Below are 21,747 nucleotides of genomic sequence, written 5' to 3' on the forward strand. Positions count from 1 at the left end.
TCCGAAACCCTTGGGCTATTAATTTGATGCATCGTAAAGGGATGACATATTACAGCAAAACGTAACTGTAGTATAAAAAAATAAATTTTATTCAATTAACATCAATTATGTAATAATAATGATATTAATGACAACAGCATTATTATTATTATTATTATTATTATTATCAATACTATTATGATTGATAATTATTATCATTATTATTATTATTAATAGCACTGCTGATTTTTAATCATTATTTACTGTTTTCAATATTATTTAAATGCCTGTATTTGTGCTGATCTGATCAGTGGTTTAATTTCTGGTGGAACCCACAGGACTGAATATGTTCTGTAAGTCTTATGAAGGACTGAAAACCACTGGATCTGACGCTGTGGTTTAAAACGTGTCCAAACGAGCAAGTAATAGACCTGTCAGCTGGTGTGGTTGCAGTCTATATAGCACATCTGTTGTGACGGTGAAGCATTTTCTGATATTTCGCAGTAATTAGCAATAACACATCTTTTGGCCAACACAACAATGCAGTTGCAAATGAAAATGAGCCGGTTTTTTACTAGACTTAAAGAAAGCATGATCAATTTCAGACTGATTACACTTGTGTATGCATATCTGCAGTTTCAAGTGGAATTTATAAGACTATTAGTGACTTAAAAATGAGTATAAACAACAACATTCATATTCCTGTTTAACATTTTGTTTTACTAATGCAAATTAACTAAGCCTAAGCTAAACAAAGTGAAAGATTTTAAAATATCATTTAGAACAGAACTTTAGTCATTTTAACACTAAAATTGACATGACAGACCGCATTACCTGTGTACTTGTTTTGATTTTTCACTTAAGGAAATGTAGATTAAGCTCACTATTGGCCAGTTCTACCAAAACCTGAAGTTTTCTTAAACATAACATTTATATAAATATAAGAATGAAAAAAAAATGCTTTTGAAGTAAACGTTCCCACGCAATGCTGTCATTTTGATTGTTTGTCATTTAAATAGATCTAAAAAAAAACTTCCCTTGACATATACTTCCAACTCATTGAAGAAAATCTCATATCGGTTACGGGCAAATTGAATAGGATTATGGTTTTATTCTCTACAGAAGCCTGGCTCTGTGCCCAAATATGGTGTAATTTGTTCAACATTACCTTCAGTCTTAAAACAACACTATTGTCCTGGGAATTCAGAAGACTCTCTGCTTCTTCATAGGATAGTAAGTTTTCCCGATATGCATTTCACTCTTAAAGACAAGAATATGGATCAATTGTTGCCGTAGTCCATTGGTGAAAGATCTTATAGAGGTATAGCATATACAACTTTGACTCTTTTCTGTGCTTTTCTTAATTCTTAAATTCTGGTAATAATATCAGAGCACAACTAGACTGAAAGCATATTCATATGACCTGCTATAGTTCTGGAGTAGAGAATCAACAAATTTTATAACTGTAGTATAATGGAACTATACAGTTGAAGTCAGAATTATTAGCCACCCTGAATTATTAGACAGCTCGTTTATTTTTCCCCCAATTTCTGTTTAACAGAGAGCAGATTTGTTTAGCACATTTCTAATAGTTTTAATAACACATCGCTAATAACTGATTTCTTTTATCTTTACCATGATGACTGTAAATAATATTTACTAGATAGTTTTCAATACACTTTTATTTAGCTTAAATAACCATTTAAAGGCTTAACTAGGTTAGTTATGTAAACTAGGCAGGTTAGGGTAATTAGGCAAGTTATTGTATAACAGTGTTTTGTTCTGTAGATTATCGAGAAAAAATATAGCTAAAAGGGGCTAAAAACTTTGTCCCTAAAATGGTGTTTATAAAATTAAAAACTCCTTTTATTCTCGCCAAAATACAACAAAAAATACTTTTTCCAGAAGAAAAAATATTATCAAACATACTGTAAACATTTTCTTGCTCTGTTAAACATTATTTGGAAAATATTTAAAATAGAAGAAAAAAATTCAAAGGGGGCTAATAATTCTGACTTCAACTGTACATAACAGAACTCAAGTGTTATCCTTCAGCTAAATACACTTATGGTGCAAATAAATAAACAAATCAATTAAAAAACTAAGTTTTGCTGTCATTAATCTGATGTAATGCAACCACAGTATGTGATTTGAGATTATGCTAATTGTTTGCCATATGCAGCCAATCTTTAACAGCAGCATCTAATTATGAAAAGATTTTGAAGTGATTATTGCTATTTGTCGTTGTATGCACGTATGGCTATGTGACGTTAACCCAAACATTAGTTAAGATGAGAGTTAATTGCAATATTTTCTAGTTTGTTCTATGCTTATAAGCTTAATCTTTTTATCATCTGGTACATATATATAAGAGTGCCTTTACAACTTATAAAATATTAAAATGAAGGCATTGATGAAAGAGTCAGATTTAGAGGGGGTGCTGTAATATATTTAATTTTGATAAAAAGAATAAAAACTATAAAAGTTTAAACCTGATCAATTGAAAACAAAAATAATTAGTGACGATTAAATGATTATATATTTATGTGTGTGTGTGTGTGTGTGTGTGTGTGTGTGTGTGTGTGTGTGTCTTTGTGTGATTGATTCATTCAATTGGTGCAGGTTACCCTCTTCCTGTTTATTTCTGTTTGCCCTAAGGGCCAATCTAAAGAGCCAGCAGATTCATGATAGATCACAGGGTTCGATTCTCCAATGATGGATTACAGAGCCAATTTAAAAAGCAAAAGCTTAATTTGTTTCAATAATCTCCTCTTTGAATGCCAAACCTCATTTTACCTTCACATCAAAGTAAAATAATACTAATAATAAATATTAATAATACATGAACTTGCATTTCTATATTTACAAGCATGATGTTTGTGTTAATAATTTGGCGTCATCTAATATTGGTGCCTTTGACTGTCATGTGCTTACATCAGAAAGTTAATTGCTAAGTATAGTGTTCTTAATTTTTTCAAGTTCTGTTGCAAAAACAGGATAACTTTATATTAGTGTCTTTCCTACACATCTCATGTACTTACTGTAATAACAATATATTATCAGAACATTACATGCAACTAACCATCATCCTAACCCTAACAACAATATTTATTATTGCTCAGTACTCAGATATAATGTTAGACAATAACAATAACACTATAAAATTACCACAAATGCCTAATAACCTAATACACTCTAGTTGAAGACAAGCTAGGAAACAGTTAAGCTTAAGCCGAGGTTTAGGGGTTACTTTGGGTAAAAGGGCTAGATTAAGGGCTAACATTATAATTATAGATGCGTTTACAGAAATTATTACATGCAGTTTTTTTTAAATATTACACAATGCAAAGAGATGTATCTAGACAGAATAACTGCATTGTATCAAACAATAGTTTAAATGTCAGTGCATAGTAATTTAAAGCATTCATTTATTGTTTTACAGTTGATCACTGTTGGCAAACTTTAAAAAAAGTTCCTTTGTATATACCATACATCAAACCAAATAAAGCATAACAGAAAAAAAATTGCCTTAATGCTAAGATTTTCAGTGAAATACAGAGCAAATAATAGATTATAATAATATGGTTGCTACCAACAACCTAAACTATGATCAATTGTTCATAACTTTAGGTATAATCGGCGGTCTGGCTGGCAGACTACCATTGCATTGTGTCGGAGCTCTCTGCAGGACTCTGAAGACTGGAGAATGCTGAGTGCTGACATCAACACCTAATGCATGACGGGAGGAGGAACATCATGCAAACGTCCCACAATGCAGGGAAGGTAAGCCTTAATGTATGTGTTTGAGTTACTGGAGCAACTAACCTGTAATAGATTCTCTTACAGGCAACAGGATCAAAGGGTCAGCTGATAACAAACTGCTTGAATCGTCTACGTATGTATAGTAATTCTGCACCGTTTGCTGTAATGTGTGATTATACATGATAATGGCAATAGCTTTAAGATGACAAGACTAGAAATGTTGAATTTAAAAACAAAAATGCTGTACAGTAACTTTTCTGCCAAAAGTAAATAAACTGCTCCTCAATGCACGTTGTTTGTTATTATTAAATATGAATCTCATATTAACTATGCTACAGATTAAGAGGGTTTTTAAAGATGGGGTGAGATTGCTAAAATGTTTTAGCTTTTGTTATTAATTACTATACTATACTATATAATTATCTAATATTAATTACTAATTTTATACAGTTAAAGTCAGAATTATTAGCCCTTCTGGATTTTTAGCCCCCTGTATTCCCCCCCCCAATTTCTGTTTAATGGAAATAAGATTTTTTTAATCCCATTTCTAAACATAATAGTTTTTACAATTAATTACAAATAACTGATTTCTTTTAGATTTGCCATGATGACAGCATATAATATTTTACTAGATATTTTAAAAGTGCCATTTAAAGGCTTAACTAGGATAATTAGGTTAACTAGGCAAGTTAGGGTAATTAGGCAAGTCATTGTATATCGATGGTTTGTTCTGTAGTATCGAAAAAAAACAAAAAACTTTTGACCCTAAAATGATGTTAAAAAAACGTAAAATTGCTTTTATTTTAGCCGAAATAAAACAAATTAGTCTTTCTTGAGTAGAAAAAAAACATTATAGGAAATACTTGAACAATTCTTTGCTTTGTTAAACATCATTTGGAAAATATTTGAAAAAGGAAAAATAAATCATAGGAGAGGTGATAATTAAGACATTACCATATGGTTGTATAAACAACCCTGTTATTTTGACCATATTTTCATTTTGAAGTTATTCTGATATACTTACAAAACTTTTATGATTAACTTATTTCTTGATATATATTAAGCTACAAGGGATTTGTCCTCATCCCCCTCACTCATACCATTCTTATGAAGTCTACATTCCACAATAAAAATATTATGCTTAAGTGAATAATGTGACATTGGTTGTAGTAAAACTCTAAATCTTCAATTTATATGGAGCTGTAACTGACAATTTTATTGCATAAAAATGACCAAGTTTCCATTTCTTAGCTGTTATAAACAATTAGAGATGGATATTATTTTCCACACACACACTTTTCAGCATTATACCGTTCTGGATTTAATCACTGGCCACTAGAATAAACTCTAGTTATTAAGGAATATAAATGTTTTCAAAAGTAATCAAAGAGCCAAAGAGGAAGAGATGGGAACGACAGAAGAGAAAGAGAGAGAGAGAGAGCGAGCGAGCGAGAGAGAAAACAGAGAGACAGAGAAACAGAAATTCAGAGGGTATAGTTGAGGTCTGTAATTGAAAGCAGCTTGTTTTCTAATGTGTACTTCTGAGACTGAGAAGGTTTTAAGTTTGCTTTCGCGCATATACCTCACATGTCTCTGAATATATTACTAGAACTTGTGTTTACATGAAAGGAGGATAAAGCGTGTTAAAAAAATATTTAAAAAAAGAAATGTCTGCATGTGAACTAGAAGTGTAACTAGATTCTGTTTAGGCATCCCTTTATATTGTTTACCAATGCAGATCCTAACGTTTGAATTATTCGACTTTTGAAATAAGTAATATTTGCAAAGTTTGCTTATTTAAACAAACGACTCAAATAACAATTCTACTTAATTTTTAAACTCACAGGTAAGAAAAATAAATGATTAGCATGAATAATGTTATGGCCAGTTGTCAAGCCACATCATGCATATAATATAGTCTATTAAGGGTATAGATACAACAGAGACAATAATATGTATTTATATTTTTCATATGGCCATGAATTGAAATTTTGAATTTGGCCATTAAACATTAGCTTTTATAGGCAAAATTTAATTATAGAGATAAAGTCCCAAAATAATAGACAGTAAATTTGAATCCTCCTGTCACTTAAATACAGATTTACAGTATCTTAGATACATGCTTTACATGAAGAAAAAATATATTGTTTTTAACACTGTAAGACAAAAACTGCTTCTTAATATATACAATTTGAATCTATAAAACATAAATAAAATAAAAAAACTAAAAAAGCTTGTTTATCCCCCCAAAACATAAAACATAATACTTGTTAATCGTCACTATAATATATGCTATAATTTTAGTTCAATACTAAACTAAAATAAACGTAATGTTTCAAATTAAATTTGAAAATTCGCAAAATGTAGAGAAAATTGTTTAAAACAATCAAATTGCCAAAATAAAATTCTAATTAAATTTTAAAATGTACTAAAACTATTAAGAAAAAGTGATATATATATATATATATATATATATATATATATATATATATATATATATATATATATATATATATATATATATATACATAAATATATATATACATAAATATATATATAAATATATATATATATATATATATATATATATATATATATATATATATATATATATATATATATATATATATATATATATATAGTTGGAGTCAGGATTATTAGCCCCCCTGTTTATTTCTTTTCCCAATTTCTGTTTAACGGGGAGAACATTTCTAAACATAATAGTTTTCATAACTCATTTCTAATAACTGATTTGGTTTATCTTTGCCATGATGACAGTAAATAATATTTTACTTGATATTTTTCAAGACACTTCTATTAAGCTTAAAGTGACATTTAAAGGCATAACTAGCTCAATTAGGTTAACTAGGCAGGTTAGGGTAATTAGGCAAGTTATTGTATAACAGTGTTTTTTTTTTTCATGAAGACTATTGAGAAAAAAATAGAGAGTAATAATTTTGACCTTAAAATGGCTTTAAAAAAATAAAACTACTTTTATTTAAGCTGAAAAAAAAAGACTTTCTCCAGAAGAAAAAAATATTATCAGACATACTGTGAACATTTCCTTGCTCTGTTAAACATAAATTTGGGAAATATTTAAAAATGAAAAAAAAAAAAAAAATCAAAAGGGGGCTAATAATTCAACTATATAGCTATTTCATATATATAGCTTATTAATAAACATAAAAGATCAAAATAGATCTATGGGGGGGTGTACTCATATATACCCACATACAACCCTCACAGATCTATCTTTATCTTTTATCTTTATTAGTAAGCTCTACGATATTAAATTTGTGCATATACATAGATTAGTCAGTACTGAAGCCAAATCTGGAGCTTATCTAACAAAATAACTTAAGACAGAGGTCCAAAAACTAGTACACCCAAATCTATATGTAATAGAAAAATATTAAATACACATTTTAAAAAGAGGAAAAATCAAGAAGCAAAAAAATAGAAAATTTTAGTTGAAATTTTGTAGGTTGTAATATTTTTGTTTGCAATATTCTGCTTAAATTGTAATATCTTTCAAATTCTAAATATGTTTGGTGACTAATATATTATTTTAATAAATATCTCTGTTTAATAAATCTGTATATAGATTACACTATATATACATGCATACTACAACTCTCAACAAAAAAAGGGAAGAGAGACAGTGCATCAAGTGAGTTTGAAAATTGAACTAAACCGCACACACACACACACGCACGCTGGCAGTGGTAAGGCAGAGAACTCTCAGCGCAAGATTTAATGAGTGCTGAGTTGTTGTGGTATTTGCAACACGGCCAAAAAAGCTCAGCTATGTTCAGGAAGCATGTGAAGTGTCTGCAGTGAAAAAACGTTGTCAAACAAGATTTGGGATCAATTACCCAGACAGAGAGTGTAATGTTTATGCGAGCCCCCTGAAAGACGCGGTGTCCGGGTAAACTTCAGCTGCAGGCCCTGAAGTGCTCATGTAACTGGCTCTTGAAGTTTTCTCTAAGGACATTTGTTTTGTCACCTCCATTAAGGGCTGTTTGGTCCCAACAACATAGCCCTAGTCAGCTTCCTCCTGCCCTGAAGAAATAAGTGTGAAACACAGGATGTTAGTTCATGTTTTGATGATATAATTTGTTCACAGAATATCTTGTTTTGTGTTCAACAGAAGAAAGATATTCCTAGAAGTTTGCAAGCACCTGGGTACATGTAAATGATAAGGATTTGTGAACTATGCAGTAAAAAATCCATTTTCCTATGAACAAAATAAACAGAGATTTATGTATGGAACCCACTGTCACACTTCATAAAATGTCAGTATGCATGGTTTCAGACTGTGTTTTAATGGTTGCATATTATAAGCTTATTTTTCTGTCTGTATGATTAAATTCTGTTATACGTCACACACAGGTTTCCCTACTGACCATGTTATTTTATAACAAAACTTGACCAAATGCATCAATAGTGGAATGAATCAGTGCTACTAGTTCATCAGCTCTGTTGGAGCTCAAACAAAGGTATTTATATGACCACTAAACAGTTGTCGGCTACAGGTCCGCTACAGTGTTCTCTGATTTAAACCACAAAATTAACTAGTTTAAAGTCAAATAGAAAACTTCTGTCAATGATGAGGAAAACAACTGAAACTCTGTGCAACAATGATCAGGTTAGATGGTTTTTCATTTCACAAATCACCAATTATCATGTTTTAACCTATTAACACTAATGAAAGTCACTGATAAATGAGTTATGCTTATATTGAATTGTATTATGTTATTAATGTATTACATCTAATAAAGTAGCAACTTAAATGACTGCATTTTTGATCAATTGTTTTCTTCATAACAACTGCCATGAAGCAATTAGGCTACTTTGTCTAATGGTAGTGAGGTTGTTATACAGCCCTTGTGGCAAATGTGATCTACAAATGAATAGGATGATACAATTGTAACAAAACTGTTACACTAGAAAAAAAGTGTGGGAACTTCTTGAATTGAAGTGAGGTTGTTATACAGCCCTAGTGGCTATTCTGATCTACAAATGTAAAACAACATGTACAATTGTACCAAAAATGTTTTTAACAAAAGATACAGTTTTTGTTCATCTTTACTCATGGTCCTGTAAACTTGTAACTCAAAGTACTTTCAAAAGGGTTTTTCTAAGAGACAGATGATGTCTCAGAAGACAGAATTATTAATATCATACAGTGGTCAGCATAATTGAGTACACCTTATCTAAAAAAAAATGAATATTTTGATCAATTTCTCAATATAAGCAATGTATTTTGGTGCATTTAAACAAAACATATTTATTAAACAGATCTATTTATTTATTTTCACTAAACATATTTATAAATTGAAAGATGATACAATTAAATTCAAGCTAAATATTTCAACAAAAAATACAATTTAAAAAATTTCAACTAAATTTTTAAATTATTTTGCTTCTCTTGATTTTTCCTCTTTTAAAAAAAAAATTATTTTATATTTTTCTATAACATATAAATTTGGGTGTGCTATTTGGACTGTTATCGTTACCGTTGTTTTGTTAGATAAGCTCCAGATTTGGCTTCAGTACTGACTGATCTAATGTATATGCACAAACATAATATTGTATAGCTTTCTATAAAAATATGAATTCAAAAGATAGATTTGCGAGGGGTGTCCTTACATATGCTGAACATTGTAAGTGCACCAAATCAGGTGCAATTATCACAATCTGTCTCTTAAATGTTGGTCTGAAGCTCTGTTATGTGCTAATGAACCTTGAATGAATTTTATTTATTGATATAATTTAAGAGGCATATATGCTATCTTGAAATAGCTGAAGCTTTTTTTTTGTGTGTGTGTGCAAGACAACTATGGAATTATGGCTAATTATTAAATCTTGCAGAGTACAGAGCTCATTTAAAGTTCCACTTTATGAGTGTTTTCATTCAATGCGGTGGTTAGAGTTTCAACATGACTAGACTTGTTCTAATGTCACCCTAGAAAGAGAGGGGGATATTCTTAAAGAGTCATGGTCCAGGAAATACATTTCTGATGTCTTATGTAACATTGGGTAAAAAAAAGCAACATTTTTCAGATTCTTTATGATATCAACCACAGTTTTTGACCTCTGTGTAAAAGGGCAGGTATGTGTGTGCACACTTTTTAGGTCATAAATTATGCCCACACGGAATCTGCAGCATGCAGAAATCCACAGATTTATGTAGATTTTGCTTTAGCCCATCACCGAATCTGTTTATTTACACATATAAATGTGTACATTTATATTAATTATTTTTATATTAAAGTGATATGATTAGGTATTATGGACATGTTTATATTATTTATTCACAATATAGTTAGTAAATATATTATTTTCTGTCTTTTAGTAGATTTGAAAAATTGATTTTGTTTACCAAACAAGTAGCTCTATTTGAATTTGCATGGTAAATAAAAAAAAAAAAAAAAAAAAAAAAATATATATATATATATATATATATATATATATATATATATATATAAATATATATATAAACTTTTAATTTTGTGTTTCAAGTTTTTATTTACTCCCAAAATCATTCAGCGGAAAAAATAAAAATAAAAAATAAATTAATAATATTAACAAATAAGAGCATTTGTTAGGAAATTCGCACAAAAAATATAATAAAATAAAAAACTCAAATTTCCTTAAAATGATAATCTATAACTGAAATTTCAGCATTATCGTAACAGAATAACAGATGTTACTACATTTTAGATTTTTTTCCATCTCTGAGGTTAATTTTAAAGAGACTCCTATCAATGCGTTTTCACCTATACTTCACCATTTCAAGTTATCCGACTGAACTTTTACAGAGAGGTCAGAGAGTTGCAGCTTCTCTACGAGTCTCTGGTAATAAGAAGAGCATTGGTTTGGACATATGCAGAACAAACAAAAAAACATAATAAAAATGTATAACTCATATTCAATAAAATAAAATGTTTAACTCAAATTTCAGTATCATCTCAAAATACTGCCAGATGTTCCTACTTTTTGGATTTTTTTTTTAAAGAGACAAATATCAACACATTTTCACCTACTTCACCATTTTAAGGCATTTGACTGAACTTACAGAGAAGTCAGAGAGTCGAGGCTTCTCTACGAGTCTCTGCCCATATGGTAAGTTGCAAACAAAAGCATCTGCATTCCATTCAGCAAGAGTAAGAGGTGTGAATGTCAGAGAGACAGGGCAGTGGGGTCAATGCTTACAACATGTCAAGGAAACACTGCTGTATTACTGCATGGCTCAAATACTATACACGCTACAATGTGTGAAAAAGAAACCTGCTTTTCTGCTGTTTTTCACACCTCAAAACCAAACTAAGCACACTGCTTTTGTTCAGCTCAAATGCTTGACATTATAGCATTTATTCGTTCGTGATGTAACCCAGAGTTTCACAATTGCAGCATTTTATTTATAAACGAACAGGAATATTATCCATGATTTCCGCATGATACAATGTGCACTGTCAGTCCTCAGACAGCGATAGTGAGCGGTAAATCTTTACGAGGATAAATGATAGCTCTCCAGGCAACAGTTGAACGTTGTAGCACATAATGTAATATATTTTGCTTTGGTTTCAGAAAATTAAATCTGTGGTTCACCTCAAAGGGCCTCGCAGCATGGAGTTCCTATACTAAGCGTAACTTTTATGGTTCCATGGGATTCCTATGTCTTCTAAAATGCCTCAATAGACAATGAAACTACAGCATGTAAAAACTGTTTTAGTTACTAATAAAATACTTTCTGTGCTACTGTGAGCAAGACAAATGAACTTTAAGTATGTCATATAAAAAAGATAACCTGGCACTAAGGGTGATTAATGAAAAAACCTCTCTCTCTCTCTCTCCCTCTCTCTCTCTCTCTCTCTCTCTCTCTCTCTCTCTCTCTCTCTCTATATATATATATATATATATATATATATATATATATATATATATATATATATATATATATATATACAGTTGAAGTCAGAATTATTAGCCCCCCCTTAATTATAAGACCTGTTTATTTTTTTCCCTAATTTGTTTATCGGAGAGAAGATTCTTTCAACACATTTCTAAACATAATAGTTTTAATAACTCATCTCTGATAACTGTTTTATTTTATCTTTGCCATAATGACAGTAAATAATATTTTACAATATATATTTTCAAGACACTTCTGTACAGCTTAAAGTGACATTTAAAGGCTTAACTAGGTTAATTAGGGTAACTAGGCAGGTTAGGCTAATTAGGCAAGTCATTGTATAATGATGGTTTGTTCTGTAGACTATCGAAAAAAAAATGGGGTTAATAATTTTGTCCTTAAAATGGTGATTAAAAAATAAAAACTGTTTTTAATCTAGCTGAAATAAAACAAACAAGACTTTCTCCAGAAGAGAAAATATTATCAGACATACTGTGAAAACTTCCTTGCTCTGTTAAACGTTGTTTGGGAAATATCTAAAAAAGAAAAAATAAATTCGAAGGGGCCTAATATATACAGTTGAAGTCAGAAGTATTAGCCCCCATCGATTTTTTTTTCTTCTTTTTAAAATATTTTTCAAATGATGTTGATGTTTGATAATATTTTTTCTTCTGGAAAAAGTCTTATTGTTTTATTTCAGCTAAAATAAAAGCAATTTTTGATTTTTAAACACCATTTTAGGGCCAAAAGTATAAGCTATATTTTTTTCTCGATAATCTACAGAACAATCCACGCTTATACAATAACTTGCCTAATTACCCTAACCTGCGTAGATAACTTAATTAACCAAGTTAAGCCTTTAAATGTCACTTTAAGCTGTAAAGAAGTGTCTTGAAAATATCTAGTAAAATATTATTTACTGTCATCATGGCAAAGATAAAATAAATCAGTTATTAGCGATGAGTTTTTAAAACTATTATGCTTAGAAATGTGTTGAAAAATTTTTTCGCTCCGTTAAACAGAATTGGGGAAAAAAATAAACAATCGGTTTAATAACTCAGGGGGGCTAATAATTCTGACCTAAACTATATATCCGACTATATATGTGTGTGTAAAATAAAAAACTACATAATTTACCTAATTACCTAGTGGACCTAACTGCAATAAAAACAAACAATAATTATATTCAATTACAGTAACTATTTACAGTACTATTATTATTATTATGAGTTAAGGTGGCACAGTGTGTAGCACGACTGCCTCAAAGCAAGAAGGAGGTTCGAGCTCTGACTGAGTCATTTGGCATTTCTGTATGGAGTTTGCATGTTCTCCCCGTGTTTGCGTGAATCTCCTCCTGGTGCTCTGGTTTCCCCCACAAGTCCAAAGAAGTGGTATAGGTGAGTTGGTTAAGCTTAAATTGTCCATAATGTATGTGTGTGAATGACTTTGAATGGATGTTTTCCAGAGATGGGTTGCAGCTGGAAGGGCATTCGCTGCGAAAAACATGCTGCATAAGTTGGCGGTTCATTACGCTGTGGTGACCCCAGATTTATAAAGGTACTAAGCTGAAACGAAAATGAATGAATGAATGAATTATTATTAATAAACCGCCATTTTGTAAACCTTTCATTTTGTATTGTTTATTTTTATGTTTAATTAGATCTTTCTTACAACTATGAGAACATGATTGACAAATTCACCTGGACTGGAGAGCTAAAGAAAAGAGGAAGAAAAATTATTTAAACATTTTCAAAATGTTTTAGTATTAACATTTCCCAAAGCATTTTAAAGTCTAAATCAAAACTCACAAAACAGAGACAATTGAAAGTCAACATGTCACATAAACATCACAATACAAAATGTTAAATTTAATCATTCATTCCTTCATTTTCTTGTCTGCTCAATCCCTTTATTAATCTGGGGTGCCACAGCGGAATGAACCGCCAACTTATCCAGCACGTTTTTACGCAGTGGATGCCCTTCCAGCCGCAACCCATCTCTGGGAAACATCCTCACACACACACTCATACACTACGGACAATTATAGCCAACCCAATTCACCTGTACCACATGTCATAGGACTGTGGGGGAAACCGGAGCACCCGGAGGAAACCCACGCAAATGCAGGGAGAACATGCAAACTCCACACAGAAACGCCAACTGAGTCGAGATTCAAACCAGTGACCCAGCAACCTTCTTGCTGTGAGGTGACAGCACTACCTACTGTGCCACTGCGTCGCCCTTGTTAATTTTAATATAATTTTGAAAAAGATTTTAGATAGAATATAACACTTTCTCAAAAATAAGTGTACAAATGCGTCATTGGGGTGGTACCTTTTCAAAATGTACTTTTTAAAGGTACATATTAATACCTAAAACAGTACCGCTTTTGTACCTTTATTACTGAATGTCATGTTCATCAAACTTAAAATACATTTATCAGGTTTCAAAAATGTTTGTTATTAAACAATAAACTTTTTTTTAATAGAGTCTAAATAAATATAACTTAAAGTTTATTTAACATTAGGCACCAACTAATTTCATTCATTCATTCATTTTCCTTTGGCTTAGTCCCTTTATTAATCTGGGGTCGCAACAGCGAAATGAACTGCCAGCATATGTTTATGCAGTGGGTGCCCTTCCAGCCACAACCAGGTACTGGGAAACACCCATACATTCTCACATTTAAACACATTCACTACAGCCAATTAAGCTTATTCAATTGCATGTCTTTTTTCTGTGGGGGAACCCGGAGCACCTGGAGGAAAACCACGCCAACACAGGGAGAACATGCAAACTCCACACAGAAACACTTACTGACCCAGCTGGGGCTCCAACAACCAACAACCTTCTTACTGTGAGGCGAGAGTGCTGAGTCCTGATCCATTGTTTTTGTTTTTTCAATTTTGCGTGAACTATCCCTTTAAGTAACTTTGAGGGAATCTAATCCCCTCTTGCACACCAGCAAATGGCCACAGAGCTGTCACATCTACGACTCTAGCAGATCCAACTCTACAAACAAGGTCCAAGTTTACAAGGCAGATGCTTTAAAAACACGACCTATTGCACTGTCTAGTAACATCCCAAAATACGACGTGACCTTAATCTGCGCAGTGCAGCTAGCGCGGTGAATCAGCTGGACCATTACATCAAAGTCACCAAAGCTCATTAGACTGGAATGATCAGTTTAGACACTGCGGTCTGACCCAAAACACTCACTGATCGGCGGCACTCATTACTGCTCTTGGAAGTCCTAACACATCAGGTCATGCACCGGCTAATCTCTCCTTCAGCATTGCCTAGCGCTCCTATCAGGATCCGTGGACGCCAGGGGACGCATGAGGAGGGCCAGATTACATACCTTTTGTGTAAATTGTGCAGACACACACACACACACACACACAAAAAATTATAATCCCTTACGTAACTTGTGTCTGAAGCTTTTCCTGTTTCATTCTTTTTAGCGAGCGTTGGATAATTGAGTATAGGGTGTCCGTTTGGCCTGGGTCAGTCTAGACTTTTCTTTATGAATGAAACATAAGCAGAGGAAGCACTGCTCAATTGGGTGCGGCTGCTGCGCCATGTTTGAAACGCCAGGTTTCTCTCTCTCTTCTTTCCCATGTCTAGCGTCATGCTAGCTAGCAGAGTACTCAGCTTCAAACCATTCCTATATGTCAGACAATCGCTGAACTTGCCAACCTCCCCCCTTAACTAAGCTGCGGCTTAAATTACAGGTAGGGTTGATACTAATGAAATTTCACTCGACATAATGAACACCTGGGAAAGTCAGCAATCTCTGCAAAGGTAAACAGTGGGATGACCTTATTAGCTGGGTGTGTTTGCATTTTACATGCATAAGGTCTGTTTATACTTTGTCAGCTTCCTCTTATAATGAACTGAGGTGTCAGCGACTAATGTAATCTTCTTGTGAAGTATACAAGGTAAATTCAGGCAGCATGGACTCGCTTGCTATTACAAGGCTAGCATGAAGTGTTACATATTAATACAAAACAGGAAGACAACTGATAAACTGAGCAATAACTACACTAAGTTTTCATTCTGTCAGTTTCAAATTGCATAAGATAGAGTTGATTAGTCATAATAGTGACTTCATGATATCTGTCATTTTAAGAGTGGAACTATGATGTCAATTTGTATGCAAAAACCCAGAAGCAAGTAAGCAGTTTCAGTTCCCTCGTCCCAAAGTCAATGGGTTTTTTGGTTAAATCTCAACAGGATTTTGGTTAAATCTCTTAAATAAGATTTGTGGTTACCACAAATTCAAGATACTTTCACATTTTATTCTACGACATAAAACACATCAGTTACATTCACTGGCCACATTACTTTGGCATATATCTCAGCTCATTTCAGCTGCAACCCGGCAGTGGTATAGAAACACACCAAATAACCCAAATAAAGTTTCTTAACATTAAACTAAAGTAATAATAAAATTTATGACCATTGTTGAGGCTATCACATTACAAGTAATGCGAGTTAAGTAATAATATTACATTTCTAACACATTCCATTTAAAAATGAAGAAATAATATTTGAGTTACTTTTTAGTTTAATTTATTAACTTTTACTAAATAAATTGCTGAAGCAAAATCAACTAGTCACATTGAACCATGCATTTAGTGAGAGAATTTGCTTCCTGCGAAAACAGATAGAAATGAAGATGGCAGGCCATAAGCCTTACATTTCTGGAATGGAAGTATTCCCATTGATTTGAATGCATTGAAGAAAAAAGGGTAAATGAAGGAGTAGGTTATACATTGTTCATTGCAGAGCTCATCTATTAAAAAAAAAAAAAAAAAAAAAAGAAAAACCCTAAAACCCACTCTTGATTTTTAAAATTCGGTTACGCTTCTTGAAAAAGACGATTGCTATCAAGTTACTAAATGGGACTACTTTTACGTCATAGAGCTGAACTGTCTGGAACACAGCCTGCTTGCGTTGGGCATTTTGATTTGTTAGATTTAAGTATTTTTATGAATAACATATTATAGTTTGTAGTATTTTTCTAATTGGGAAATTCAGATGATGTGAAGATAATTCCTTAACTTGTAGAGACCGGACAGATTAATTTGTTTATCATTTATTTTAATTAAACAATTTTATGAGGATACTGCTCAACAGTGCAGACTGTCTCTTTCCTGCTCTCAGTGATGCAAATGTGTGCATAAATTTGTAAAAATACATTCATATTAGCTATCATTTTAATAGTAGTTTTTTCTTCATTTGAACACATTTAACTTTATGTCATAACTGCAATACTTACACTCCTCCTTAAATGTATAGCATATGTGACTATATGGGCTGCTTTTCATGTGATACGTTGTGACAAAAAAAAAAAAAAAAAATTGAATGTTGTTCTCTATTCACAACGGAACTGGCAGGCATTAGATAGACTTGTCAATCACGCCTCATCAAGGTAAGCAGGCTGTATGCACATGTGTGAAACACTTATTTAAATATGTCTTATGATAATACTTTGTAGGCACATTTCTAAAACAAATAGTAGGTGTTTTGAAACTTTTACAATTGTAAAGCAAAACAAATGTAATTCCCATTGAAAAAAAAATATCCAAAAGGCAGATAGGTCTAAATACAGATGCATTTTTTTTTGAGTATTTGTTTATAATATATAGAATGGATAATTATATAATAAACTGAGAGAATAAATCTTTGTCATGGACCATATTTCTAAAAAGCAGGGTGGTGCTGACGTACCAAGCGTGAGCCACGAAGTCAGTGTAGTCCGTTTAGCCTAATGTTAGCTTTTCTGTTCTTGCATTTGCATTTCAGATCCAAAACTGCTAAAAGTTGTGTTTTCATGTGAGGATTATCCTGTTGGACAAAAGTGTAAACTGTGTTTGAACACAGAACTTATTATACTGTAAAAAATGCAGGGTTCCATTTATCAGGTTTCAAAAATGTTTGTTATTAAACAATAAACTTTTTTTTTAATAGAGTTATACCAACACAAAGAGACAAGCTGCAATGATGAGCAGTTTCTTCATAAAATTGTTTAATTAAAATAAGTGATAAACAAATTATTCTGTCCGGTCTCTAAGTAAAGGAATTATCTACAAACAATCTGAATTTCCCAATTAGAAAAATACTACAAACTATAAAATGTTATTCATACAAATACTTAAATCTGACTAATCAAAATGCCCGATTAGCCTAATGTTAGCTTTTCTGTCCTTGCATTTGCATTTCAGATCCAAAACTGCTAAAAGTTGTGTTTTCACAATTCATTTATGTTGTCCCAACACAAATTGATTAGGTTAACTTAACACTTTTAACAAATGTATTTATGTATGTAAAAAAAATTAGTTGTCCCAATGCAATTTCAAGAATTGAGAGTTGCTTCAGCTATTTTTAAATAAGCAGTTTGAAAAAAGTATTAAAAAAAAAATTAAAAAAAACTTTTTTTTTTGAGTGTATTTGCAATCTTCGAAAAGCCTATGGGAAAACGCTATAGGGATTTTATCGAGGGAAACAGTTTTATGCTAGCTTTCAATTGGCCTACAAGGGTGGTGTCATACACTAATTATTATATTACTTTTCCATTTTGTTACTTTTCCACTCCAAAAAAGTCTTTCAACACTGGAAATTTGTGTTATATAATTAGTGGTAATACTTTAAAATAATGTATATTAGTTCATGGTAAATAATGTATTTACTAACATCTAAGTATTAATAATCTTTTAAAGCATTTATTAATCACAGTAGTTTACTAATGCGTTATTAAAATCCAAAGTTGTGTTTGTTAACATAAGTTAATGCACCGCGAATTAACATGAACTAACATGAGCGAATCTTATTTAACTTAAATAACATTAACTAACGTCAACAGAGATAAAAATAAATATATTACCCACTGTTTGTTTTGAATGCATTGTTTTGAATACATTGAATACATTAACTAAACCATTATTTTAGTGTTACCCATTTCATTATTTCAGAGAATAATCATTCTTAGCATTTTTTATGAATTACGCAATCTAGTGTGAGCATATCAGTAGCATTTTCTCTCTGTTTTTACTTGTTATGCTGTTATGAAGAACATTTGCTGCACATCTGTCACTCATATTACATGTTTAAAACTTGTTCTGTCTCTTCTAATTTATGAAATTTCACACATGCTGTTTCATTCATAATATAGCATGTGGAAAACAGCTTGTGAGCCAAGCATTATCTCCTAAACAACATTATTAAAAAAAAAAAAAAAAAAAACTTGAAAAAGCCACATGAGCGTCACAAGTACATGGATGATGTTCAAGCAAGATTCTTAAATAAACATTTAGTGGATCCTTGACCATGAGAATGTTTATAATAAGACATTCACAATAAATTTTTTATTGATTGTGAAATTAACCTAATGTGTGATAACCAACGTACCCTGACTCAGTCACTATCCTTCAGCTTAGTCCCTAATTTATCGGGGCTTGCCACAGCAGAATAAACCACCAATTACCCTGCACAAGTTTCATGAGGCTGATGCCCTTCCAGATGCAAGTGGAATACAAACATACCAAATAAACCAAATACAAAGTTTCTACACATTAAACTAAGTTAATAAACACAGTTATGACTAGTGTTAAGAGTAACGCATAGCAAGAGTTATGTAATAATATTACTTTTCAAAGTAGCAAATATAGCAATACTTAAAATAATTAAGTAATAATATTTGAGTTACTTTTTAGTTTCCTTAATTGAATTTTACAAAACAAATTGCTGAAGTAAAATGAACTTAGTCGCATTGAGTCATGCACTGGATGAGAGAATTTGCTCCCTGTGGAAACAGACAGAAATGAAGGTGGCAGGCCAGAGCTTTAGATTTCTGGAATGGAAGTATTCTTATTGTTTTGAATGCATTGAAGAAAAAAAAAAAGTATAAATGAAGGTGTAGGTAATACAGTGCATTGTTAACTTCTATTAAACAAACTGAAAAAATGCAAAAGTAACTCAAAAGAAATGTGACGCATTACCATAAGATTAAATTTATTTGGGGAGTAACTCAATATTGTAATTACTTTCAAGTGTAACTTTCCTCAACACTGATTATGACAGTAAATGATTGTATATGATATTCATGAAATTTTGATTATTATTTAGATAACAAAGTTTTACACTAGATGTCAACCAGAGGTAGCTAATCATTTTAATAATCTCTTAGTATTAGCAATAATAATAATAATAATAATAATAATTATATATATATATATATATATATATATATATATATATATATATATATATATATACACATACACACACACACACACACACACACACACACACACACACACACACACACACACACACACACACACACACACACACACACTGTATATATGCTGGATAACCCCTGATTAATAAGGGGACTAAGCTGAAAAGAAAATGAATGAATGAATGAATGAATGAATGAATGAATGAATGAATAATAAAGTGGCAATCTCTTTTTAAAAGGAACCTTTCAAGTACTAATATGTATAATTCAGGCACTAATATGAAATGGGACAGTTTACCCAAAACTGAAAATTCAGTCATCATTTACCCACTCTTTAGTCGTTTCAGATCACTTTGATTTTCTTTATTTTGTTGAATACAAAAGAAGATATTTTTGAAAAAAAAAATTAAATTTAACTTTCATAGTATTTGTTTTCCTTCTTTATGAAAGGTTACATGTTTTCAGCTTTCTTCAAAATATACTTTTTAGTGTTCAATACAATAAAGAATCTCATAGAGGTTTGAAACCACTTGAGTAATTTATTTATTTATTTATTTTTGGGTGAGCTATAAATAGATAGGTACAAAAATGGACCCTTTAAGTACAAACATCTATATTTTTGAAAAGGTACTGCAACAGCTTTTTTACTATTATTTTTCTGAGAAATGATTTTGAGATAACATAATTCTGCCTCATCATATGAGTAAAACTCACAACAGCATGCATTCTTAAGCCATTAAAAACACTTAACAGCAGTTTACAGTATGTTTTCCATCAAAGCAACAGCATTAATGTAGCTATAATTTACCTTTTGCTCGGGTAAGATTTTATTTCACAATGAATATTGCCAAAATAATTCTCATAATAATAAAGCACATAAGAACATGTTTTGTTTTCTAGAAAGCCTTTCGATAATAATAATGTATATTAGGATCAAAGAGATATGGGTGGGCAGCTTATGTAACTTGATGGCAGAGTTAAAAGCACTTGTATTTGACAAAACTTAACTTCTTATCTTTTTTCCAAGCCAAATCAAAGCAATGACACTATCCACCCACGCAATATAATGTTTTTAATATTCCAAGCCAGTTTGCTGTAATGTTGAGGTTATGAAGATGATAAATTTTATTTTACAAATGAGTTAACTGTTGAATGAGTAATAGTACTAATATTGAAATCGTATGAGAAAGTAGTTCAATATTGTAACACATTACTGGTAACATTACACTGTTTACCCATGTACGTCATTATCCACAAACATTTGATACAATTCCCACTCCTTTCCTCCTCCTCATTAAATAAGCATGCAAACTCACTCTTTAAAAATGTGACAAACAAGAGGCTGGTGCTAGCATATCTACAACACTATGTAACTTTGGGCATTGACCTGCAAATGGAAAACATTGTATTGCATTCCATCACAGTGACTCTCTCACATGTAATTACTTCCACATTAGATCCTTCTCTCTCACTCCCTTTCATGAAAGCAGATCCCCTCTGACATCTCCAGGAATACAGCCATGTGTTAGCAATGCACTTATGTTACACTCACATTGCCACAGAACTCCGCTTCGCTGCACATCTCCTCAAAACAATTGTGCGCAACCCTGCCCCTTCCTTGTGCCTGTGGAATCGATTTGTGACACAGTAGCTAAACCTTGCATTCAAGATCATCTCTCATCTTTCTTCTGTTTAAAGGGGCCCAGCAAAATGTAGGGTGGCCACATTATAAACTCTTTATGACTTAAAAACAATTAGGCCAAAAGTTATTTAGTAGATAAGTGGATTATGACCAGTGTTACAAATGGGGTTACCAGATAAGATTACTAAAGGAAGGACATTC

At 31.7% G+C, this 21,747-nt stretch overlaps 1 long non-coding RNA gene across 1 annotated transcript in view; it reads right to left on the reverse strand.

Moving 5' to 3' along the window:
- Positions 1 to 7,637: 7,637 nt before the first annotated feature.
- The window catches only part of LOC147832826 (uncharacterized), a 142,474-nt gene continuing 128,364 nt past the window's right edge, over positions 7,638 to 21,747 (reverse strand). The window contains exon 4 of the long non-coding RNA XR_015514955.1: positions 7,638 to 7,803. This is a non-coding gene — a long non-coding RNA (uncharacterized LOC147832826). The remainder of the gene's footprint in view (positions 7,804 to 21,747) is intronic.

Source organism: Danio rerio, chromosome 18 (genome assembly GCF_052040795.2).
Source record: "Danio rerio strain M-AB ecotype USA chromosome 18, GRCz13ab, whole genome shotgun sequence".
In the NCBI taxonomy this organism is placed as follows: Eukaryota; Metazoa; Chordata; class Actinopteri; order Cypriniformes; family Danionidae; genus Danio; species Danio rerio.